The sequence below is a fragment of the Vicugna pacos genome, chromosome 22 (assembly GCF_048564905.1).
Source record: "Vicugna pacos chromosome 22, VicPac4, whole genome shotgun sequence".
Taxonomy (NCBI): Eukaryota; Metazoa; Chordata; class Mammalia; order Artiodactyla; family Camelidae; genus Vicugna; species Vicugna pacos.
Genome location: NC_133008.1, coordinates 10,070,619 through 10,093,904, shown reverse-complemented (window position 1 = coordinate 10,093,904; position 23,286 = coordinate 10,070,619). Strand labels below are relative to the sequence as shown.

Sequence of the window (23,286 nt, the reverse complement as noted above, 5' to 3'; positions counted from 1 at the left end):
AGTAGGGTAATCTAAGGTTTCTGTTTGCCTGGCACACCCAGGTTTACACTTATTGTCCCAATGTTGCAGAAAAATGTGTTACAGCTCAGTGTTACAGCTCAGTTGTGACAGCAACCTGGACCCTGGCAAGAGACCAAGCAGCATTCCGAGTGTTGGAGAACTCAGGTTTATTACGCCAGCAGGCCCAGAGGAGATAACGCTCCAAGCTCTGGACACCATCTGTAGGTTTACACAGGCTTTTATAGGTTGCCAGTTTACACTTTGCAACATCATATGAAATAAGGTGTAACAAAAGTTGACTAATTAGGAACAAGGTTTGTAGAAATGGACCAATCAGGAGGGAGAGAAATAACCAATCAGGAGTGAGGGAAATGGACCAATCAGGAGTGAGAGAAACAACCAATCAGGAGTGGGCTCCATGCAAATAAAGTACTACAAATGGGCCAAGCAGGAGCACAGGGAACCAATAGAATTTTAGGGGTAAATTCCACTTTCCTAGAGGTAAGCCTTTTTGGAGGCAAAGAGTGGGATGAAGCCGCTGGGCCAGGGAACCGGATGGTGCTGGCAGGAGAGCAGTGGCCCTGCCTGGGGGTCCGGCCGGTCTTTTTTATGGGGCTTCCCGCTTTCACTCTCAACGTGTCCCAGTTTCACAAGAAATCAACTACTGTGAGTAATCTTTGAAAAAAAATGTGATGCTGTTCCGTCGCTTTCCCTAAAGCACGTCATCATAATTTTAAAAAACAGAGAAATGGGACATGCATTCTAACCTGAATTCTGAATGGTGAGCCTTTCCCACCCTCTCAGATTAATCCATGTTCATCGCCCAGAAAAACCCAAGTGGATGGAGCTTCCCCAGTAACCCTGCCCCCTCCCCAAATTGGCTCCTGTCTCTCCACCTCCCCCTGCACACCCATAAATGTCCCTGCACCTCAGGAAATTATATTCTTAAAAGTTACTAGAATGTAAACTGTTGAAGGGCAATCGTCCTCCTGTTCACCTTTGCCAAATACATTATGAGATGGAATAAATATGGGTCTGGAAAACAGACTCAGTCTGTAACCTGGGCAGACACTTTGTTGTCAAGAATCTTTTAGTGTGTAACCAGTAGGTTCCACAGAATATATTACCCAGTGCTCATTCAGGGAATACAACCTGACACGTAGCCTCCTCAGAGCCCCCTAGATGGACCCTTTCCATGGGGCCCCTTTGTCGCATCAGGAATCCACTGTGATCTGAATGAGGCAAAACTTTTTAATTCATTTCTTCCTTTAAGGAAGGAGGAGGAGGGAACCCAGAAGAAAATATCAATTCAGACTGTATCTTTATGAGACAAAAAAAAAAAAAAAAAGGGAAAGAGAAGAAAGAAAGAGGGAGTGATAATTACTCTCTGCCCCCAGGTCCTGACGGAGTGGTGAGTCTCTCAGACACTTTAAGTAGGCGCCACGAATTGTGTAAGCGCTGACCGGCTGGCGGCCTGCCTAGTTCACATGACAGCGATATCTGATGGGTTTGGCAAGGCGAGGTGGGGTGGAAAGGTGCCTGGGATCTAGGAGATGAAGAGTGGGGGAAGGGAGGAAACCATGAGAATCCTGAAAATGAAGGCTACAGGGGGCCTAGAAATATTGATGCCAATGGCATCCCTTTATTTCATGGATTGGGGACATCACCTTGCCTTGTGTTCGGGAGTAGAGTAAGGGCTGAGCCCCACAAAGGATGAGCCCATGTCACTCCTTACTCACGATCCTCATCCAAGGGCCCCAGTCTTCGTGCTCAGTGGAAGCAGAATGATAAAATTAATTCTTGCTAAGGTAGCTACCTCCACCTCCTGCAGCTCAGCCTCCTGAGCTGGAAATTTGAAGACTTTTGCTTGTTGGAGGGTCGGGGGCAGATGGAGGCCAAACATGGGAAAGGATCTAATACCACGTCCCCTCTCCCTGTGCGCCCGCCCCCGTCCTGGCTGCAGTCACGCATGTTTTTCTGTTGTCACTCCTGTCCCAACCGGAAGTAAGTATTTCTATGTCTGTTGTACACAGAAAGACAGAAGCTCCGAGAACATGAAACAGCTAGTCCAGCTTCGCCTGGGAGTGGCAGAGCTGGGATTTGAAACTAGAGATTTCTGGCTCTTTCCAGAGGGTTTGGCAGCTGCGGGAACACAGGTGCACAGAGCATCTTCTACCAATGACCCCCCTGTCCCTTCCCTTCGGTTTCTTGCCAGTTCTCACTTCTGAGCCTGGGTTCATGCTGTCCCCTCCCCACCCCCACTGGCCCCTTCTCCACCTATTAATTTCTAAGCCACCCTGCAAGGTCCAGTGCAGACATCCTGTATCCTGATACCCCAGCCTCAAGTTTGCCAGTATTGTCTCGTTCCTCAGCCTTGTATGTATCTTTTGTAAAGTGTATTGGGTTTTTTTTCATTGCTAAGAAACATTTCCCTTATTTTACCTTCTCTGATATCAGAAAATGAATATATATACTCTAGTAATATGGTTTCCATACAGTTTTTCGTAAAAAGTTGCCATTAAGTTGGTGGGTCATAGAATGGAAGGCAAACGGCCCTTCCTCCTGGCTGCTGGGAGAATTAGTCCTTCTCTCAGCCGTCTCCCTTGCTACACGTTGAGTTTCCAGGCAGCGGCCTAGGATTGGCCATCTTTTTGTCCCAGCACCACCCCAGGGGCTCTGAGTAAATGCACTTGGCAAGTAAAACAGCTTTTATGTGTCACGAAGAGAACTGACACATAATTAAGCCTTGGATAAATCCTGTGAAATATCTTATTATTATCCCTCCTTTGTAGGTGAGGAAACCAATTCATCTCAAAGTTAGGGATGCTGTGAAGGGGAGAGCCTGAACACGGACACACATGTGTCCAGTGTCTCAACTACGCTCTGTCCTCTTTCTGCTGTTGGAGAGAAATCATTGGATCGCGGGAAATACATGCTCATATAAATGAGTTCAATTACCAACATAAATGATTTCTCTCTAGGGTGCAATGTGATATTAACTTGTATTCTTAAACCTGTGGTCTCTCTGGAGGCCATGACATCCATCTCACAGAAGGTGAGCGGTATTGACTGACTGACTGACTGATTGATTGATTCATTCATTCAGCAAGCACGTGCTGGTCTCTTGCTGGGAACAAAGTCCTGCAAGGATGTATTGATGGACCCGATGTGGTCCATGCCACATGAAAACTAGTCTAGAATTGAATTCCATTTGACTGCAGGTATCAAGCCTCTGCTCTGTGCAGGAACCTGCACTCAGATTTGGGGAAAGGAAGATGAGCAACCGGGGTCCCTCCTAGAACTCAGGAGAGTTTCAAGCAAAAACACTGGTAACAGCCAGACCCAGTGAATTCTTTCTACTGGGCTCCCAGTTGGCCCAGGTACACCACCAGGATGGCAAGCAATGTCACAGCTCCTCCAGAGCTACTTCATATTTGACTTTCTATCTTCTCTTCTGGGGCCCCCAGGAGCAAAAATGTTACTTCATCTGCTTCTTCCCAGTATAATAGTAATCATAATAATTTAGCCACTTTATTGCATTGTTTAATCCTTACTGTCACCCTAGGAGGATCATTACTCTCCCAGTTATACAGATGAGGAAATGGAGGTCCAGAGAGGTTGAGTAATTTTCCCCAGGTCACACAGCCAGGAGGTGATGGAGCCGACATAAACTTGGGTGGTCTGGGCATAATATTGATGCTGGGGAGCAAACTCTATGTGATGTGGCAAATGCGGAGAGATGATAACACTTCAAGTAACGGTAAACAACTATCTAAGGAATATTAGAGCCCCTTATGGGCTTCAAAGTTGACTTCTTGGCCTGGTTTGCATATTCAACTATCTGCACAGGCGATGCTGATTTTACCACTTCTAAGCATAGTGCCAGTTAGTTGGTTGCAGCCAAAATGAAGAGAGAATTATAGCTTCGATCTGGCAAATTCTGACCAAGACTGGGTATTGGGGGCAGAGGGGAAAATTTCCTTCCCCAGTTTCACCCCCTCACCACCTCGCCCTGGCTCGGTGGGGGACCAGCCCTTCAGAGCAAATGTGAAGCTTCACTTAGAACTGATGGTTCATTGGTTTGCAACTGTGCCAAACGCTGCCTCATACGTTTTTTTAATGTATGTTAATTTCCTGGTATTCTTGCATTAAGGAGACTTTGCCACGCTTTCAAATGATGCAATAGGGCGTGTGTAAGGGGTCAGTCATGGTGCCGACTGGTTAGAATGCCAGTGCTTCACATCCGATCCTCTTCCTGCGGCCGGAGCCCAGGCGAGTGGAACAGGTATTTCAAGCTGCCTGCTTCTCCAGATGGTGAAAGCAAACATACCCAGTTCACCCCATCCGGCCCTGCAGAGGGGAGCCAGACACCCGTCCAAAGCAGTGAATGAACGAATGACTGGCTGAACAAATGAAATATGTGGTTCTTCCAGTGTTGTGTGGACCTGCCACAGTCTGTACCAAGTATGAGGTTATGGCCACGTCTGGACTTCAAAGTAAGAGCACGGTGGCTAAATGAGCTGCCTTCTGTAGGCAAATCAGCCTGAGCTGGAAGGCTGGACCTGGTTCCTCCGATGAGACTCCTCAATTCTTGAAAGTCTTGATGGCTCTGTAGTGTAGGGAAGAGGGAACCACAGGTCCTAAAGTAAGTTCAAAGCCCATAACCCACATAGCCACAGTACCCGTGAATGGCAATCATATTCTTATTTTCCTATTTTTAATAGACTTTCTCTTTTAGGGCAGTTTTAGGTTTACAGCAAAACTGAGCAGAAAGTACAGAGATTTTCCCCTACATCCACCTCCTGCCCCTCCAACATGCACAGTCTCCCTCAGCCCTGGGCATCCCCACCCTAAAGGGACCTTTGTTACCGTCGATGAAAAGGATTGACACATCATTATCACCCAGAGTCCATAGTTTCCAGGATGGTTCACTCTTGGTGTGGCTCATCCTATGCAACAGAGTATCCACCATCATAGTCACACACAGAGGAGTTTCACTGCTCTCAAAGCCCTCTGCGCTGTCCCCATTCCTCTTCCCCTAACTCCTGCCAGCCACCACTGAGCTTTTTACCGTCTTCATAGTTTTGCTTTTCCAGAACGTCGTATCATTGGAGTCATTCAGTATGTAGCCTTTTCAGACTAGCTTCTTTCACTTAATAAAAAGCATTTTAATATCCTCATGTCTTTTCATGGCTTGATAGCTCATTTCTTTTTAGTGCTGAATAATATTCCATGGTCTGGAGGTACCATAGTTTATTTACCCATTCACTTAGTGAAAGGCATCTTGGCTACTTCCAGGTTTGGGTTGTTGTGAATAAAGTTGCTATAAATAACCATGTGTAGCTTTTTGTGTGGACATAAGTTTTCAATTCATTTGAGTAAATACCAAGGAATGTAATTGCTGAATCATATGGTAAGACTGTGATTACTTTTGTTTAAAAAAAAAAAAAACCCCACCAAATTGCCTTCCAAAGTGGCTGTACCATTTTGCATTGACATCAGAAGTGTGTAAGAGTTCCCATTGCTCCATATCCTCATCAGCATTTGGTGTTGTCGAAATCCTGGATTTTGGCCATTCTCATAGGTGTGTAGTGATATCTTATTGTTGTTTTAATTTGCAGTCTCCTAATGACATGATGTTGAGTCATTTTCCTATTTTTATTACCCCATGGGGTTTCTGTAAGGACTAATTGAGCTAATAGAAAAGTGATCAGCATGGTGTCTGACCTGTAATCATTGTTCCATAAACTGTAGGTTGAGAAAGGACAGTGCTATTACTGATGCATTGAGTCACCTTGTTTTCTGGTGCTGAAGGACACAGGGTCAATTCAGTATCCAGGACAGCTTCCCAATCGGTTACTACTCTTGCTAAATGCCCTTTACACACCCCCCAAACATGGCACTCACCAGCTTACATCATGATCGTCTATTTCCATATCTGTCTCCCCCATTTCTGGGAAGTTCCTTGAGGCCAGGGCTGTATCCTCCTTCTCTGTCCATCCCCTGTGGCTGGCACAGGGCATGCATGGTACCCAATTTAAACTAAATTGAAAATGCTGATGCAACTGACTCATATGGACTTTGGCCCAGTACATACATAGACTTGGATTTAGAAAAAATTAGAGAAAGTACACTATGGGGAATGCAGAGTGGTCGCCCTCTGCCCTGCATACCCTCTGCACCTTCCAAAGCTTTTGCCATGGACGGGTTGTGCTGTGGCAGATCAGAGGGGCCTCCTGCCTTTCCCACTAGGATGTAAGCACCACGGCCAAGATGGCACGCAATGAAATGAACATTCTAGAAGACATGGAAATGAGGGTTAGCCCTCTATGCCTGGAGAATCCAGGCCCTGCCCTGCTCCTTCCAGAACCACCCACCTCTCCTCCCTCAGTAACATAAAATAGAATAAAATAGAATGGAATGAAATAAAACAAAACAAAACAAAATATTAAAATAAACACTGCCCTCTTTCTTTCTTTAATGGGGAACTTGGCTTTTGAATGCAGCAAAAATTCTCACAGAGAAGGCAGCTAATTGCCACTAAGGAAAAAATTTAGGAGACTTTGCTTGTTATCCATATATTTGCAAGTATTTTATAGTCATTTGCATTCATTGAATTCTTGCAAGGTTCCTTGCAGGAAAATGATTGGACAAATATGGTAATCATTTTTCCCTCCATTTCAGAGGCAGGAGGATCTGGGTCACCCACAGCCCAGATCACTATCCCAAAGTTAACAATTAACAGAGAAAAGGGAACCTCATTCTGAGGCAAAACTTTGAAAAAGAGAGAGCAAGCCCCCATTCTGTGCCCGTCCCTAATGCCCTGGGCTCCCCACGACTCACTCCCCTGCACATTTTCCATCAGACATTCTGCTCCACATTTGATTTATTGTTCAGTTGACATCAAACCCAACAATAGTATAATTAGAAGGTTGAGATGAAGGTGCCTGGAGGGAGAGTAATTATTTGCTGAAAGATGAATGGTGATAAAGGAACAGCATAAGCATAGTTTTCTTGGGCCGAGAGAACTTGTTGACACGAAAATAGAAAGGGAGATTTTTCTCTAGTGACTGCACTTTTTCCTTAGAAGATGCAGTGTACATTTTCTCTGCTGGAGACTAGGTTTACCAGGGTCCGCCTGACTCCGTTCCCATCCCAGGTCCGCAAAGAGAGCCATCAGGGAAGCTCTTAGGGCCCAGACTAGTCAGACCATTTCCTGGGACAGCACTCTGCCTGCCCAGGGCAAAGCCACGCTTCCCAGTGGACACTGCACTTGCTGCTGGAACTAGCCACAGGGTTTTGGGGTGAGGGTGGGGTGATGCAGTGTACTCTGCAGGCAGGCTCAGGCCTGGACTTGGGGAAAGAGTTACAATGAGGGGGATTTATATTTATCAGTATCTCTTCTTGCAGTAACCTATTTGATCCTGATGGCATTTGGGGAGGTAGGGGTTTGTTTATGCCCATTTTACAGATGAGGAAACTGAGGCTTAGAGAAGTAAAAAGCTCATCCAGGACAACACAACCCATAGTTAGAAAGGCCAGGATTTGAACATAGGTCTGTCCAGTGCTAAAACCCCTGCTTTTGCCTCTGATACAATCTGCCTCCCCTAAATGGAAGAAGATGTTCCAGTGGGGTCCAGAAAAACACAGCAGAATGCTGCTCCCCTCCAGAGCTCCTGGGGCCCCCTCTCCTTGTCCTTGGTTAGATCCTGGTTAAGACTGTTGGTTTTGTCATTATAATTCCTTGTCCTGTCCTAGCGGGCAGGGACACACAGCTTATATTGACTTTACCATGTGCTCCATCCTTGGTCATGTTGACCCTGCTTCTCCTCCAGTCTGGGTGTGGTTCCTCCAGAGGAGACAGACCAAACTGTGGATTGAGGTGTGTCAGGGAGTGGGCTGAGATTCCCCACCCCTGCCAGCCCCGGGCTTTAAGCTGCACGGATTGTGGCCTGGCCTCTCGTGGGGCCCCCTCCCTGTTGTACTGCAATCAAAGGGGCCCAGGGGTGCTAACATTTCCCAGTGCAGGCTCCGTGCCAGCCATAGTGTCTTGGGTTCCCTGCCTTTGCTAGCGATTTCACTGAGTCCCCACAGATGCTCTTTGAGGTGGAGATGAGCAGCCCCATTTTACAGAAGGGGAAACTGAGGCTCCGAAATCCAAGCTACTGTTTATACATCATGCATCATAGTGGAATGGGATTTGGAGTCAGAAAGACTGGTTTTGGATGACATGTCTGTGACTTTTCAGCTTTGTGCCTTTGGAAATGGCACTTCAACTCCGTGAGACACAGTTTAGTAGGTCAGCCTGACCTCTGCCCTTGCCTACAAACCAAGCACTTGGGTTGCTGGGATAGTTAAATAGGGTATTTATTTTAAAAATACCTGGCATACAGTAGGTTCCCAATAGACTGTGTTTAGTGTTAGAACAGGAATGGTCACTGAGTTGAAAAGCACCCATTGTTTCTGACGGCTGTCCGGAGACCTGAGTTGAAACGTATTCTGAGCCAGATCTGGGAAAGAATGCTGGTATCAGCTAGTCATGTCTGCTTTGGCATGGGAGGGGCAGTAACTGCACACGTACCACATATTTCCCCAGGCCTGTGTTAACGCGACTGCCCAAGGTCTTACCAGGGGCACTTGATTCTAGGTCTACCTTATCCACAGCACCCACTCTTTCTACCATATCTGCTTTTATCCTTCACTGGTAGTAATTTCCTGGGGGTATTGGTTTCCCACTGCTGCTTAAAACAACAGGAAGTTATCCTCTCACAGTTATGGAGGCCAGAAGCCGGAATTTAGCATCGCTGGGCCAAAATCAAGACCCTCCAGGAGCTGTAGGAATGAATCCTTTTCTTGCCTCTCCAGTTTCTGGGGGCTGCCAGTGTAACCGAGGGGGATCCTTGGGGGGCTTTCCAGGGTCAGACCCCTCCCCCTGTCCTCTGCTGCAGCTCCTCTCTGAAGCACCCATATAATAGTATCTCATGCATATTTCGTGTATTTTTCGGAAGCTTAAAACCACCACCAAAGGGAAGAAATTAACTACTTGATGATCGAGGGCGCATTGCCCCCAGACCTTCTGGCGCTGAGGGTTGATGGTGTTGATTGCCCTGTTACCTCTACATCAATCAGTCAGAGGATTGTGCGTGAGCTGATCACGTACCTGCGACTCCCTCCTCCTCACCTGGACTTTCGACATGCTTTGCTGGGGTTTTCTTAGGCATGAGCCCCCCGTCCTCCTTGCTCGGCCCAGCAGTAAACCATTCTCTGCTCCAGACGTCAGCATTTCAGTTTGTTTGGCCTCGTGGCAAGGCGGGCACATGAACTTGCTTTTGGTAAAACCAGCATTCTTTGGCCTGTGGCCATGTCACTCTCATCTCTGCCTCCAGCTTCATAGTGTTTCCTCCTCTGTGTGTGTCAGATCTCCTTCTGCCTCTCTCTTAAAGGACACTTGTGAATTTAGGACCCACCTGGATAATCCAACATCATCTCTGTATTTCAGAATCCTTAATTTAATCTCATCTGTGGAAATGCCTTTTTTTCATAAGGTAACATTTGTAAGTTTCTGGAATTAGAATCTGATATCTTTGGAGAACCACTTTTCATCCTACCACACTGGGCTTCCACCCCTATTCTCATCAGGTTTTGTAGTTGAGCGACTTGAGAGCCACCAAAAGGTCTTCCTTCATCCCAGAAAGGTAAATTACAGGAAATCGTAAAACGGTAAGTCAGTCCGACCTCTGCTCTTCCTTAGATTTTAGACCCTAGCCCTAGTACCTCAGCTTTGACATCTTCCCTAAGGACCAAGACCCAACCAGTTTATTTCTGCCCACATTTTGAGCCTGCAGTTTTGACTTCCCATCTTAAATCTTCCCCTGGCTTCCCGCTGCCTCCAGCATGGAGTACAGGCTCCTAACACTGGTTTCAGGGTCTCCCATGGTCTGGCTCCTTGTAGAGTTAGGGTAGGTTGAGTGTCTGTAACAAACAGACCCCAGCACATAACGGTGCATCACTGCAGAAGATCCCCTGTTCAGCTCACTTCCTTGATGGTCAGGAGAGCAGAGTGACTCTCTTCTGTATGGTCATTCAGGGACTGCACTCCTTCCCCGTGGTGGCCCCACCACCTCCTAGGAGAACGAGTAGGATCATAAATAGTGTGTATTTGTTCTCTCTGCACTTAATCGTAAGACCCTTGAGGTCAGTCCTTAGACGCCAGCTTTGGTCAACCAGATGCCCGTGCCTACGGCTTTGAGTTTTAAGGGAAGAAGGTTTAGCATGCATGAGGTCCTGGGTTCAATCCCCAGGACTTGCATTAAAAATAAATAAATAAACTTAATTATCTCCCTCCCAAAACAGACAAACTAAAAACTAAAAAAAAAAAAAAGAGAGAGAGATTCCAAACAATTTTTACGTAGTGACTCCACCCTCAAGGAGGTGGGACATGACCCCCTTACTCCCTTCATGTGAGCTGTGCATGGTGACTGCCTTCCAACGAGGATGGACCAGAAACAGGGGGAGGAAGAGGAAGCTGACAAACACTGCCTCCGCCAGAGGATCGAGGTCCACATCAAGAGTGATAAGCCATGTCGATACTAGGTACCCTCGATCCGATGTGACGCGAGTGGCACTGATCTCTTTGGTCTTTCTCCCTAAAACCCATGATCCCAATATACCCATGAGAAAAACGTCAGCTAAATCCTCACTGAAGGACGTTCTACACGACACCTGACCAGTGCTCCTCAAAACTGCCCAGAGGACGTAAATAAGGAAAGTGTGAGAATCTGTCACCACCAAGAGGAGCCTAAGGAGACACGATGCCTCCCTCTAGCGTGGTGTCCTGGGTGGGATCCTGGGAGATTTCATTAGGGTGAAAACTAAGGAAATCTGGATAATGTGCGGGTTTTGGTGAATAATCATGCATCAGTGTTGGTTAACAGTGACAAAAGTAGCATTGTATCGTAGGGTGCTAATAACAAGAGAAACTGGGTGTGGCGTATATGCGAACACTCTGCCGTGTCTTTGCAACTTGTCTGTAAATCTAAATCTATTAAAAAAATGTCTTTTGTTAAAACAGGTTTTAAAAATGAGGGGGGTAGGGTATAGCTCAGTGGTAGAATGCGTGCTTAGCATGCATGAGATCCTGGGTTCAATCCTCAGTACCTCTATTTAAATAAATAAATAAACACCTAATTACCTCCTCCCACTTAAATAAATAAATACATAAATACATAAATAAAGGCAGTTGCAACTTCAGGGAAGGCTGCCCAGGAGCCGGTGTCTTAAAGAGACGTGTCATCTCCTTGACGTCAAGGTAGAGACTTGAACACGAGTATTCAGATGAGATAACCAAGGTCTGAGAGAGACGGCACGTTACCCAAGGCCACCCAGCCAGCAAGCGGCGGAGCTGGGATGGAAACCCAGCCATGACAGCCACTGATTTCCACACTCTTTCCCCTCCTGCCTGGCCACCAGGTTAGTACAGGCAGGACCCTTACACACACACACACACACACACACACACACACACACGCCCATGTCTTCTTCAGCCCCAGCTCAGCCAGCCTTGCAAGTCAATTCCAAGTGTCTCCGAGCTCAGGATTTGCATCGGTTCCCCTTCCTTTTCCAGTCTGCCTCCCCCTTGCCAGTTCCCCGGCCGGGCCTCTGCTTCCCAGGTGGCTCCCCCAGCTCCTGCGGGTGCTGCAAAGGCATCCTGGGGCCTCTGCCCACATCCCCGCTGACATTGGCAACTTTGAACTTGCAGTAGGGGACGATGAGGTGGTGGGGAGAGGAGGGTGGAGGAGGGGCTTGGACCAGTGTTAAAGGGCAGTGCTCATGGAGAGTTGGAGAAGCCCCTCTCCCTCGGTGCTTACTGCCGACCCGGGCATGAGGGACGGGTTGCGATTTCAGATTTAGAGATTTTCTATGAAGTCTGTAGTCTACGCTACGATGTTTCCCCATCTGTCTCTGTAAGTTAAGCCCACTTTGAGAGCCTTCATTCACCTAGTCAGCAAATCGTGACCGAATGTCTCCCACGTGCTGTGAGCCTGTTTGGGTCGCCCTGCAGCCAGGGGAGATCAGGGGTGACAGGACCAGCAAGCTGTGTCCCTGTCAGGCCCCTGGGTGGGAGGGCCCGTGAGGCCTGGGATTAAGTACGTCTCAGGAATCAGGGGAAACGCCCCAGATGCTGCTCTCCGAGTCACTCCGGGCCAGGATTCCAAAGTCCCATGTTGCTGAATGCCATCCCGAGCCACAGAGAAGTATTACAAAGAGGGGTGTGACCACCGGGACTCAAACAGTCCCCCAGCCTCTGGGGGCTGGCCCAAACCTGAGCCCCGAGGTGAGGCCATCCAGTGGCAAATGCCTTTCCAGAACTTTCCAGCTTGACAAATGACCCTTGCCATCTTCCTCCACCATTTCTAGCTCTGTAGAATATCAGGGTCAAAACACGGATGGGGTCCCTGTGACAGGGTGTGTTAAAGCCAGGCCTTCAGTGGACAGCCACCTCGGATCAGTCACCGGCCACACTCCAGGCCCTGCCTGCTGTGTTTTCTCCTGCACTGTTTTGTTTATTTCACCCTCAAAACAAGGTGATGTCAGGCCAGAAGTAGCAGACAGGAGGCACGTACCTCTGATTTGTGGGTGAGGTCTAAAGCCTGGATGACAGGCCGCTGGCATGGTCACCCTGTTTCCGTTTTGCTTTAGAGAAAGAGGCAATTCAGGGGAACATGGGGACAACCAGCCCGGGATGAGGAGCTGCAGGGTCACTCTCAACAGGAGGGGAAAATGAGGGGACCACACGCCATCGGGATCACGGCGACCTGGCCCGTGTGGGGCCTCCCCTTACACTGGAGGTGGCCTGGGGGTCCCATATGTTTGGAAAGCAATGGGCTTCACCTGCTGAAGACGGTGTCTGCGGGGTGCGGGGGGTGGGGGCGGGGCCCCTGCACGTCTCTTCAACCAACGGCCATTAGGATGTCAACGTCCCATTCACTTTGCCCTCCTCACATGGAAACCAGACACAAGGCCGCCCTGACCCCCAGTCAGTCAGACGCGAAGTGGAGATTATTTTTTCCCCAGAAGAAGCTGTGTGATGGGCAGTCGGGAGACCTGCCTCTGAGGGGCTGAGTGATATTTCAGGAGTCAGTTTCCCTCGGTTTGATTTCCGTCCGAGCAAGATGGCTGGGTGGTGATTACATTTAACAGACGTAGGCTTTGTGCTGGCCCGAGGTCGCACCCCTCAAGTACATGTTACCCCTGTATGTTCCCCGTGATCCTCCCCATGACCGCAGGGATAAATACTAACTGGGCTCACCGCTGCCACTCCCACCAGAGCTGCCTGGAGTCTGGGTCATCTGTGGTCATCCCCTACCTCCTCTCCTTACTCCCGCCCCTTCTCCCCGCAGCAGCCAGAGAATCTGCTCAATTGTACATCAAACTGTCACCCTCCAGGGACCTTCCCATCTCCAGGCGCTCCAGGATCTAACTCTCCCCTCCCTCTGCTCCAGCCAAGCTGGCCGCCTTGCCTCCTTGCTGATATCAGACCCCCCTGAGCTCACCCCCCTCACTCAGGGCCTTTGCACATGCTTTTACAAACTCAGTCTGAAAATCTCCTTCCCAAGTCAGGCATCGGGTCCCTCCCTCCATTTCCCCAGTTCCCATAGTCTCTTATCAGAGGGGCTTGTCCAGATCAAATAGCAGCCCACCCCCTGCACGATCTCACATCTCTCTCCCCTGCATTGTTTTAACCTTATCACATGCCACCTACCATAGACTTACTTGCTCCTTGGATTTTTATCTGCCTCTACCCACTGGAGTGGAAGCTCTGGGGGCCAGGACTTTGCTTTGATCACTGGTGCATCCTCAGTGCCTCGAACAGTGACACATGTGGAGCTCAGCAGGCCTTTGTTCAGCGAATGAATGAACTGATTAAATGACTTAACACCGAGCCTGCCTCCAAAACCACAGTACAGAGGGAGGCGGCAAAGACAGTTACGTAACACAAGGACCAGTTTACATGTGTTTTCTCAAATCCCAGCATCAGGGTTCTCAGGTCCCTGTTACTGCTGCAGAAACAGAGGCTAAGAGAGGCTGACTTACTGCTGCAGGTCACACAGTGATCAACAGAAACAGGATTCTAACCCAGATGTATCTGAGCCCCATACCTTGCTATTTACCATGACCAGTGCAAGTGGAGGCGGTCAGGCTGCTGGGGGCCTGACTCTTGAAGGGTTGCGGGTCAGGCTGGGTCAATAGAGAATGCCTCTCTCTTCTAGATGGTCTCTCCAGACCTTCCCATGGCCAGCTCTAGCTCAACATTCAGGTCTGCTTTGTGCGTTTCTTGTGTTATTTAAGAACATTCAATTCTGCTTTATTGAGAGCAAGAGAAACAAAGAAATGAGGCGGCTGCGTGGAACCAAGAATAGTTTAGGTACCAAGTAGCCTGTGAGCTGCCCCGGATGCAGGTGAAGTGAGTACAGCATGTGTGCGTGAACACAGGGAGGACGGGATGAAAGGACCCAAAAGCATCAAAATAGTAAACATCCATGGGCACTCAGCATTCACAGGGTCTTAAATTGTCCACTGTTAGTAACGCTCATTCTGATCAGATGTGTCCTGAGTCCAGGACCCAGTAGGCTCAGTGGTAAGGCCCGGATCGGGCTGGAGGTGGTGGGAGGGGCTGGTCCCGCAGCTCTCTGGAGGAACACGCAGGTTCTGGCTCCGGGCACCTTCCATCTACTGAGCCCCCTTGCTCACCCTCAGTTCTGGTCTTTGTAACCTCACCATCATCGGGCTAGACTGACAAGGCAGAGAGGGACAGAATATGGAAGCCTCACATAGCCTCGGACTTAGATGGTGCCCTCCTGCAACCCCCTGCAGCCTGTCCTGAGTGCATTAACCAACCTCTGCTCTTTCCTCTGGCTTCTCACGGTATGTTTTAAACGCATTTAATAAACCGTGTGGTTCAAGCATCTTCATCTGGTCTGTGGTCTCTGGGAGAGCCTGCCTGGCAGCACACCCAGGGGGCTATCAGTTTATCAAGGAGGTTCCCCCAGGAAAAGATCTCAGCTCGGATGTCCCATCCTTCCATCGCAGGAGGAGGAGCGGGGAGCCCAGAGGGAGGCGTGGCCAACGCCGGCGTCACTGGTTTCCTTTCCCAGCGTGGCTGGGGCAGAGAGCAGTCGCTTCCTCCCAGCCACGGCACATGGAGCCACAGAGTCGGGATTCATGGCAAATTAGGCTTCTGATTTGTACGTTAAACAAGGTTAATTCCATCCATTAGACAGAGATGTTTTCAAAGCGCCTGGCACAGGATGGAGGAGCAATTAGTGTCTTTGTATTAGTGGATGTGGGCGTGGGGCCAGGACGTTAGGGGAGGGGGATGAAATTTATACACCCTTTATGATATCATCAAAAGTAAATGAATTATGAAAACCAAAGAGCCAATCTGAGGCTGCCAGGACTAATTACCGGGTGGGACAGGAAGTTCACCACCGAGGAGGGAAGAACAATCCCAGAATCCCGCGGGCGCCGACCAGTTCGGGCCTCAGGTGTCTCCAGACAAGACGGGCTTCCACAGCTCCGCCTCCGGATTCAGGGGGGAAGCTCTGTCTTTGCCTCAAATAAAGAGGCTGCATTGTGAGCGGTGATCTCACTTGTTGTTGTTGGTTTGGTTTGGGGCTTTGCATTTTCTTTCTGGTCTGAGCCTTCCCAGTGCTGGGCGAGCTGGAGGACTTGATTCAGGAGGTCCTTCAGACCGGCTGAGGGCAGCTGACTAGCACAAAGCCGGCTGCTTTGTGTACTGATGACGGTCACAACAGTGTGTCCCATCCACAGAGACCTTCCGCTCCTCGCCACGCACAAGGGGGTGTGCTCTCCTGCTGGCCACAGAGCCAGCCTGTGGATACGTGGAGGCAGTGTGGGCTCACCCTGATGGGGAGAGGTGAATTCTGTGGGTACCACAGGGCGGTGGGTAACCCTGGTGAGCAGTGGCTCACCCACGGAAAGCTATTCTCGTTTCGATTTTCTTCCAGCTCTTCGAACCAGATCAAGGGAAAGAGTTCAGTGAGGTGCTAGCCTGTCTTCAATTCCTCGCTTAGCAATTGCTAACCTTCTCTTTAACAGAAGTCTGGCAGGCAACAGCATCAAGCTAGAATTTACTCACAAGGTTTCTGTGTTTTACTGCATCTATTTGTACATCATACCTTCCGTTCATGCAAAATGATCGTTGATTTCCATGTATGGTCGTGCTACGAAGTTCTAAAAAGAGTAAATTGATTTTTCAAAATTATTAAGTGTATAATTTTATAAGTTGAGACTTGAATAACCAACACCTGGAAAACACCAGTGTAAGGGGAGGAACACTGCCTGAAGGGGATTAGATGAACAGATTTTTAGGTCCTGTTCCATTGCTGTGTGACTTTGGGCAGGTTTCATAACCTCTCTGTGCCTCAATTTGCAATTTGGCAATCCGATCCAAAGCCAGTTGCACAAGAGACGCTCTCTCAGAGACCAGCAGGCCATGTTACAATGCTTTCTATGTCTATAGTTGAGATGAAGACACTGAGGCTCAGTGAGAGCCATTCAGGGTGGCCAGGATACCAGCCCTGGGCCTGGCACACAGTAGGTGTGCCATAGCACATGCTGGCCCCACCTCCCATGCCTCTCTCCCTTCCTGTCCTCCCAATCTTTCCAGTCACTGGAGAAAAAAGTCCAACTGCACATCCCACTAACAAAAGATCTACAAACACCAAAACGAGTGAAAAAAAAAAAAGGCAGGGGTTGAAAATTCAGTGAAACGGTCAGCTATTTTGAGAGATATCTGGTCCCTATTATAGCTGATTGTTGGGAAACCAAAAGAAGGGTGTCACCCGCAGAAAGCTTCGGGTAAACGTTGCCACTGGTTTTCTAGAAGCATTCGGTAGTGGTGGCTGGTTGTTTTTAAAACAGCTGGCTGTGCTAGGGGCAGAGGGGAAAAGAAGTCAGCAGGACGTGGAAAGCGGTGGTCAGGAAACGGCAGAGGTCGGAACTGAGATGACACCAGACGTGCTCATCACAAGTGAGTATTTTGTATATTTTGTCATCTGGCAGAGGGAAAAAACCCAACGAAGAACATACATTTTACATAAATATCAATATCATTATATATCATACATCAAATTATATCAACATCATATATCTATATTTTATATAGGTATATAACATATATTTAATGTTTTGGGAACAGTTCTGGGAGGGGGATGATACAGTACCTTTAATAGGGATTGTAAACTCAAATGTTTATGAGATCCAGATGGAAATGTGCTGAATAAAGGAAAAATCAGTGAAGCAGGCAGATAGGAACTAGGAGAACTGAGGGGACCCCAGACGACTGCCACAGCTGGAGTGTGGGCCCAGAGATGTCAGCTGGTCCAATCGTTAAAGAAAAAAAATGGAAATCCAAATTGTAGTGTGGAACCCTTTTCTTATTAGTAGCTCTTTTCTTAAAAGAGTCTCTGTAAGTTGGCAGGGAGGGTGTAGCTCAAGCGGCAGGGCGCAGGCTTAGCGTGCGGGAGGCCCTGGGTTCAATCCCCAGCACCTCCTCTAAGAGTAAATAAATACATAAACCTAATTACCTCCCAAAAAAATTAGAAAAAAAAAAGTCTATGTAAGTTAAACACTGACCTGAGGACTTTTCTACCTCAGCGCTTACTTCTGATACTCCAGCCCGCCCCCCTCTGCCCCAGATCCAACCAGACATGCCTGGGCTGTTCTCAGGTCTCTGAACCAACAGCCAGCTCTCTCTGGGCAAAGCCAAGGCCTCCTGAGGCCTCAGGCTCGGCCCGAATGGCCGGCTAGGGGCAGGAGCAGGACGGAAGCGCCTGACCCGTTCCAGTCCAGTCCACTGACCTGTCCCGGGTCCTTCCTCTGCCATTAGCCCCACTGAGCCTCGCAACAGAGAAGGCATGTATTCTTAACCGCCATTTCACAGGTGAGAAGACTGAGGCTCAGGGCAATTAAGAGATAACCATAATTTTTTTATTGTGTTAAAATAAACATCACATCAAAGTTACTATTTTCACCATTTTTAAGTGTCTCATTCAGTGGCTAAGGAACTCACAATGTTGTCCAGTCTTCTCCCCGACCCACTGCAAGAACTTCATCATCCCAAACAGAAACTCTGTACCCATTTAAACAGTAACTCCCCATTCCCATGATAGCCTCTCTTCTACCTCCTGCCTCTATGAATTTGGCTACTCCACATACCCCGTGCACGTGAAATCACACAATATTTGTCCTTTCACATCTGGCTTATTTCACGCAGCATAGTACCCTCCAGATTCACCCACGGGGTAGCATATATCAGCCTTTCCTTCCCTTTTTGCAACCAAAGATTCCTTTGCATGGATGGACCACATCTTGCTCATCCATTCATCCCTCGATGGACTCTTGGACTGTTGTCACCTTTTGCCTCCTGTGAATGAGTTCTGCTGTGAACTTTGGTGTAGAAGCAACTCTTCAAGTCCCTGCTTTTCATTTTGGGGGGCACATATCTCGGGGTAGAATTGCTGATCACATGTCTAGTCTTTTGAGAACTGCCAAATTGTTTGAGTGTTTGTTTTGAATGCCGAATTGTTTGAGCCTCCAAATGGAGAGTGGCTACATCGATTTTGTTTCCATCGGCCGTGAACAAGGGTCCCAATTTTTCTACAGCCTTGCCAACACCTCTTATTTTCTGGGTTTTTTCCTTTTAATTTTTTTTTAAAAAAATTATAGCCATTTTAATGGATGTGAAGTGGTATCTCATTGTACTTTTGATTTGCAGGTACCTGTTCATTAGTGGTTCATTAGTGTTTTCATTGTACTTCTTGGACCTGTATCATCTTCTATGGAGAAATGTCCGTTCAAGTCCTTTGCCCATATTTGAGTTGGGCTTTTGTTTTTTTGTTTTTGTTTGTGTTGAGTTGGAGAAGGTCTTTACATATTTTGGATATTAATTCCTTATCATATATGATTTTCAAACTTTGTTCTTTCACACTGTGAGTTTTTCCTATTTTTCATAGTGTCCTTTGATGTACAAAAGCTTTGTAAAATTTTTGATGAAGTCCAGTTTATCTATTTTTTTTCTTTTGTTGCCTGTACTTTCAGTGTCCTAGAAATCATTGCCAAATCCAATGTCATGAAGATTTTTCCCTGTGTTTTTTCCCAAGAGTTTTAGCTCCTAAGTTTAAGTGTCTGATCCATTTGAATTATATTTTGCCTGTGGTGTGAGGTGAGGTCTAACTTCATTCTGTGGCAGGTGGATATTCAATCTCCCCAACACCGTTTGTTGAAGAGACTCTTCTTGCCCCACTGTGCAGATTTGACACCCTCGTTAAAAATTAGTTGACCATACACATGAATGCACTATTGATTTTTGAGACACCAGAGCGGAATCAGCGTGGTGCTAGGTGTTTTCATAGGTGTTAATGTGTCCAAGGTCACGCAAGTAACCAGAACTCAGATGACGATGACAATGACTCAACAACAAAAACTAACACCTCTCAGCACCTGTTTTGTGCCAAATGCTTTGCCAAGAGCTCTCCCTTGCCTGTTCTCATTGACTCTTCCTCACGACCCGATAATCACCTTCATTTGACAGATAAGAAGACAAATCTCAGAGAAGCCAAGTAACTTGTCCAAGGTCACACAGCAGGCAGGACCAGAGGCTGATTCCAAAGTCCACACTGGGATCCATCGGGCTGTCCTGTCTTGGACCCACACCACCCTGCTACCAGCCAGTGCTGGGTCATATAATGGTGGTGAGTCAGAACAACCATGGCTTCTATTTTGTCCAGTCTTGCTGAAGTCCCGCAGGGCCAGCTCCATAATTTGCAGGGCCTGGTGCAAAATAAAAATGCAGGAGCTTCGTTCAAAAAGCAGAGGAAGAGTTTGTCCTTTTCTTCCATGATTTGTCTCTTCAATTGTCATGGTGTCTTTTATTTGCTATTTAATGTTGTGTTCCCTTGGGCATAGGCATACTTGGAGGGTGAGTGCAGACCTTCAGAGATGTCAGGAGCTCTGCCTCACACCTCATCCAATGGAGTACACGCTCCCAACCCCAGCCCCCTCTGCTTCTGTGCCCAGGCCCCTGCCAGGAACAGAGGGTGGCAGGAGTCACTGGGTGGAGCAGAGAAGTAAGCGACTGAGTCTCCATCCCCAGGAGGCAACGGGGGAGGTGGGGCCAGCTGAACCTCCACGACTCCAGTGTATGTTCCACTGCCCCATCTGCCTTCACCTACACGGCACAAATGTGAAGATAAAATTGTTGAGAATTGCCAGGCCGCAGGGCATGAAACCTTAAGCACAGAGTCCTGTATGACTGCCTGTTACACACCCACGAAGCTGGCCTGCACTCCATAAACACAGAGTCTGTTACTTTAGTAGAAAAATGGAAAAGGAGAGCCTTCCACTTCTCTTTCATGCGTATTCGGTGGAAGCCTGAGCCACCACCTCCAGAAGCCCTTTACTGTAGGAATACTTCTAGCCTGGGATGCAGAGAGACCGCCCTCATCCCATGTCCTGCAGAAATGCAGGGAGGGCCAGGACACACAGGGAAAGTCAAGGCCATTTTCCTCCAGTTTATGAACAACCAAGACCCTGATTGCTCTGCCTTTGGAGAGAAGAGTTTCAGATCCACGTCGGAAGCCCTGACTCGCCCTGTCCACCTGGCTCCCCACGTTCTGCCTTGGAGCCTCAGTTTTTCCTTGGAAAATGGGCTGACAAGCCCCACCGCAGAGGCTTCCTTTGACTGCACGAAAGGAAAATTGCTTAGAAGCTGTTACTGATGGCAGATAATTTGGTTTAGACGATTATCCTGCTTCATTGAGCAAAGACTGACCCGGCACTGATGGCCGGCCCAGCACAGCGCCAGGCAGGCCAGTCAAGACAGGGAGTGGCCGAGCCCTTCCACCCTTGGCGTCCTGGAGGCCCTGGGGAGACTCAGAGCCAGCACGGGTTCTGGAGGCAAAACCCCGCTTGTCTTCGGATTCGCAGCACACACCTGTGGAGTCCAGCTCTGCTGTACTCACCATCGTCCTGACAGGAAGCTGAAGCTTCCAGAAGGTGAGTGAGTGTCCTAAAATCACGTGGCCAAGTGAGAACTCAGCACCCCCAGGGCTCCTCGTGTGTGTGTGCGAGTGTGATCCTGGGGAGCTGCTTTACCCTCTGTAACATGCAATGCAGCGAGGAGCCCCCAGAAACTACCAAGAAGGTCACATGAGGAGGCGTGAGTGTCACTCTTCGCACAAGGCAGGCTTGTGACAGTTTATTCCCAGCCCACACCACCCCTCCCTGATGACCCGGCCTCCCACCACCTGTGACTTGACCGAAAGTGCACAAGCTAGGCTGGCAGATGCCACCCCACCCTCCACCCAAGGAGAAGGCGAGGACTTTCTCACAAAGGGAGGAGTCTCATTCTTCCATCTTGAAGACAGAAGCAGGGAGGAGGGTGGAGGTGAGTGTTGACCATGACAACATGGGTTGCCCTTCCCTTGATCTTCAACTACAGTCAGCTTGATGCCCGTCTGTCTCTCCGTTAGGCTGTCAGCTCTGGGGTTCAAGGCCCTGATGTGAATTATCTTTTATCCCCTCCATATTCCAAGACCAGATTCCTTCCTTCTTGCTTCCTGTTCACTCATCACACAATCAACTCATCTTGTGAGTCCACCTCTGGGCACTAGGGATGCTCATAGAATGATGAGGATGAAGAAGATGGGTATAATCATAATAAGGTGAAGATGGAGGAGGGTGGAGCTCAGGGGTAGAGTGTGTGCTTAGCATGCATGAGGTCCTGGGTTCAATCCCCAGTACCCCCATTTAGGTAAATAAATATATAAACCTAATTACCTCTCCCTTCCAAATAAAAACCACACTATATTCTAAAAAATAAGATGAAGGGAAAAGAGGAGGGGGAGAAGGGAGGAGGAGAGGAAGGAAGAGAGGCAGAATAGTTACCATTTGTTGAGTGCCAGCATCATGCAATATCCGGCCCGTATTTTCCCAGTCGATCCTCCTTGAACTTGGTGACATGCATATTGTTATCTTCATTTGACAGATGAAGAAACTGAGGGTCAGAGACGCCAAGTTTCCATGGTAAATGGCATCTGACTTGAGATTTGAAGGCAGGTGTGTCTGATTCTCAAGACGCACCCTCTTCACCACTAGACTGTAGAAGACAGCAGGAAATAGAGTCTGGTGGTGCCTGAAAAGCACAGTGCCCGGTATTCAGTAGGTGCTCAATTCACGCCTGGAATCAAATTGTAGTGAGTTGGGTTTCACCTGGCCTCCGAGATGGCTGAGTCAGTGGGACTGGTCTCTCCGACCTCCCTCTGGGAGGCCAGGGCTTGCGGAGAGAGGGCCGGGGGCCCGGGCAGCCCCCAGACCCAGTCCAAGGGCAGCTCCCAAAGTCCCGCCTGGACAGAGCGCCCTTTGTTTATTGTGCCTTCGCATCCTACCCAGTAATTAGCATTGGCAGCTTCATATTAAGCTTTTGTTTTCATAACTCATTTGCCTACGATGACATAATAAAAGGAATATTGATTCAATCCCAGCTCCTCCTGGCCAGAGGCCCACATCAACCAATAAAAAAGAATTGCTAATTGCAGAGTGCGTTTGCCCAGCGAAGGCATTAGCACGGGCCGTTTTGATAGCGGGTGGAGGGCAGGCAGCTCAGTTGCTGGACGCCCCCACCCTGGTCCTGGGCACTGGGTGCCTTACTGGTCGCGGGGCCCCATCCTCCTGTGAAGCTAAATCCAGCTTCTTCACAGAATCAGGAAGAAGAGGCAGCAGGGCCGCGGGGGGAGAGCCCTGGGAAGGAAAATCCTCCCCGGGCCTGTTGACAGATGTGGTATCAAATGAATTGTTCTCTGCTTAGACACGACTTTGATATTTATTGGTTCAAATTGCTCGGCTGACTCATTCTTGCATAAGTCCCCAGCGTCCGTTTTAATCTGGACGTTTGGGGAAGCCACACTGATTCGGGTAATGATGGGGTTTACCTGGGATCAAAATGAAAAGGGAGAAGGCGGGGGTCTGGAGTAATTATAGTGGAGCAATGTATATTTTTGTGTAATCTGGAAAGGCGATTTATGAGACCGATAAAAATGATAATGTGCTCTGAGCGGAGCCAAGATGGATTAGCTGCAATAGAGCTTTCTTTGCAGGAAATGAGGGGGCGGCGGGGGCTGGGGGGAGGGCTGTTTATTAGACAAATAGTTGTTCAGGATCCATCTTTTTTTTCCACGTCTCTTCTGAAATTACCGAGATAAGACA

The 23,286-nt window shown here is 48.4% G+C and overlaps 1 long non-coding RNA gene across 1 annotated transcript; it reads right to left on the bottom strand.

Moving 5' to 3' along the window:
• Positions 1-18,367: 18,367 nt before the first annotated feature.
• Positions 18,368-22,754, bottom strand: LOC140688333 (uncharacterized). Its single transcript, XR_012062969.1, has 2 exons — positions 21,970-22,754; positions 18,368-20,251 (listed from the first exon to the last, which is right to left on the bottom strand). It is a non-coding gene; the product is annotated as an uncharacterized lncRNA (long non-coding RNA).
• Positions 22,755-23,286: the final 532 nt, after the last annotated feature.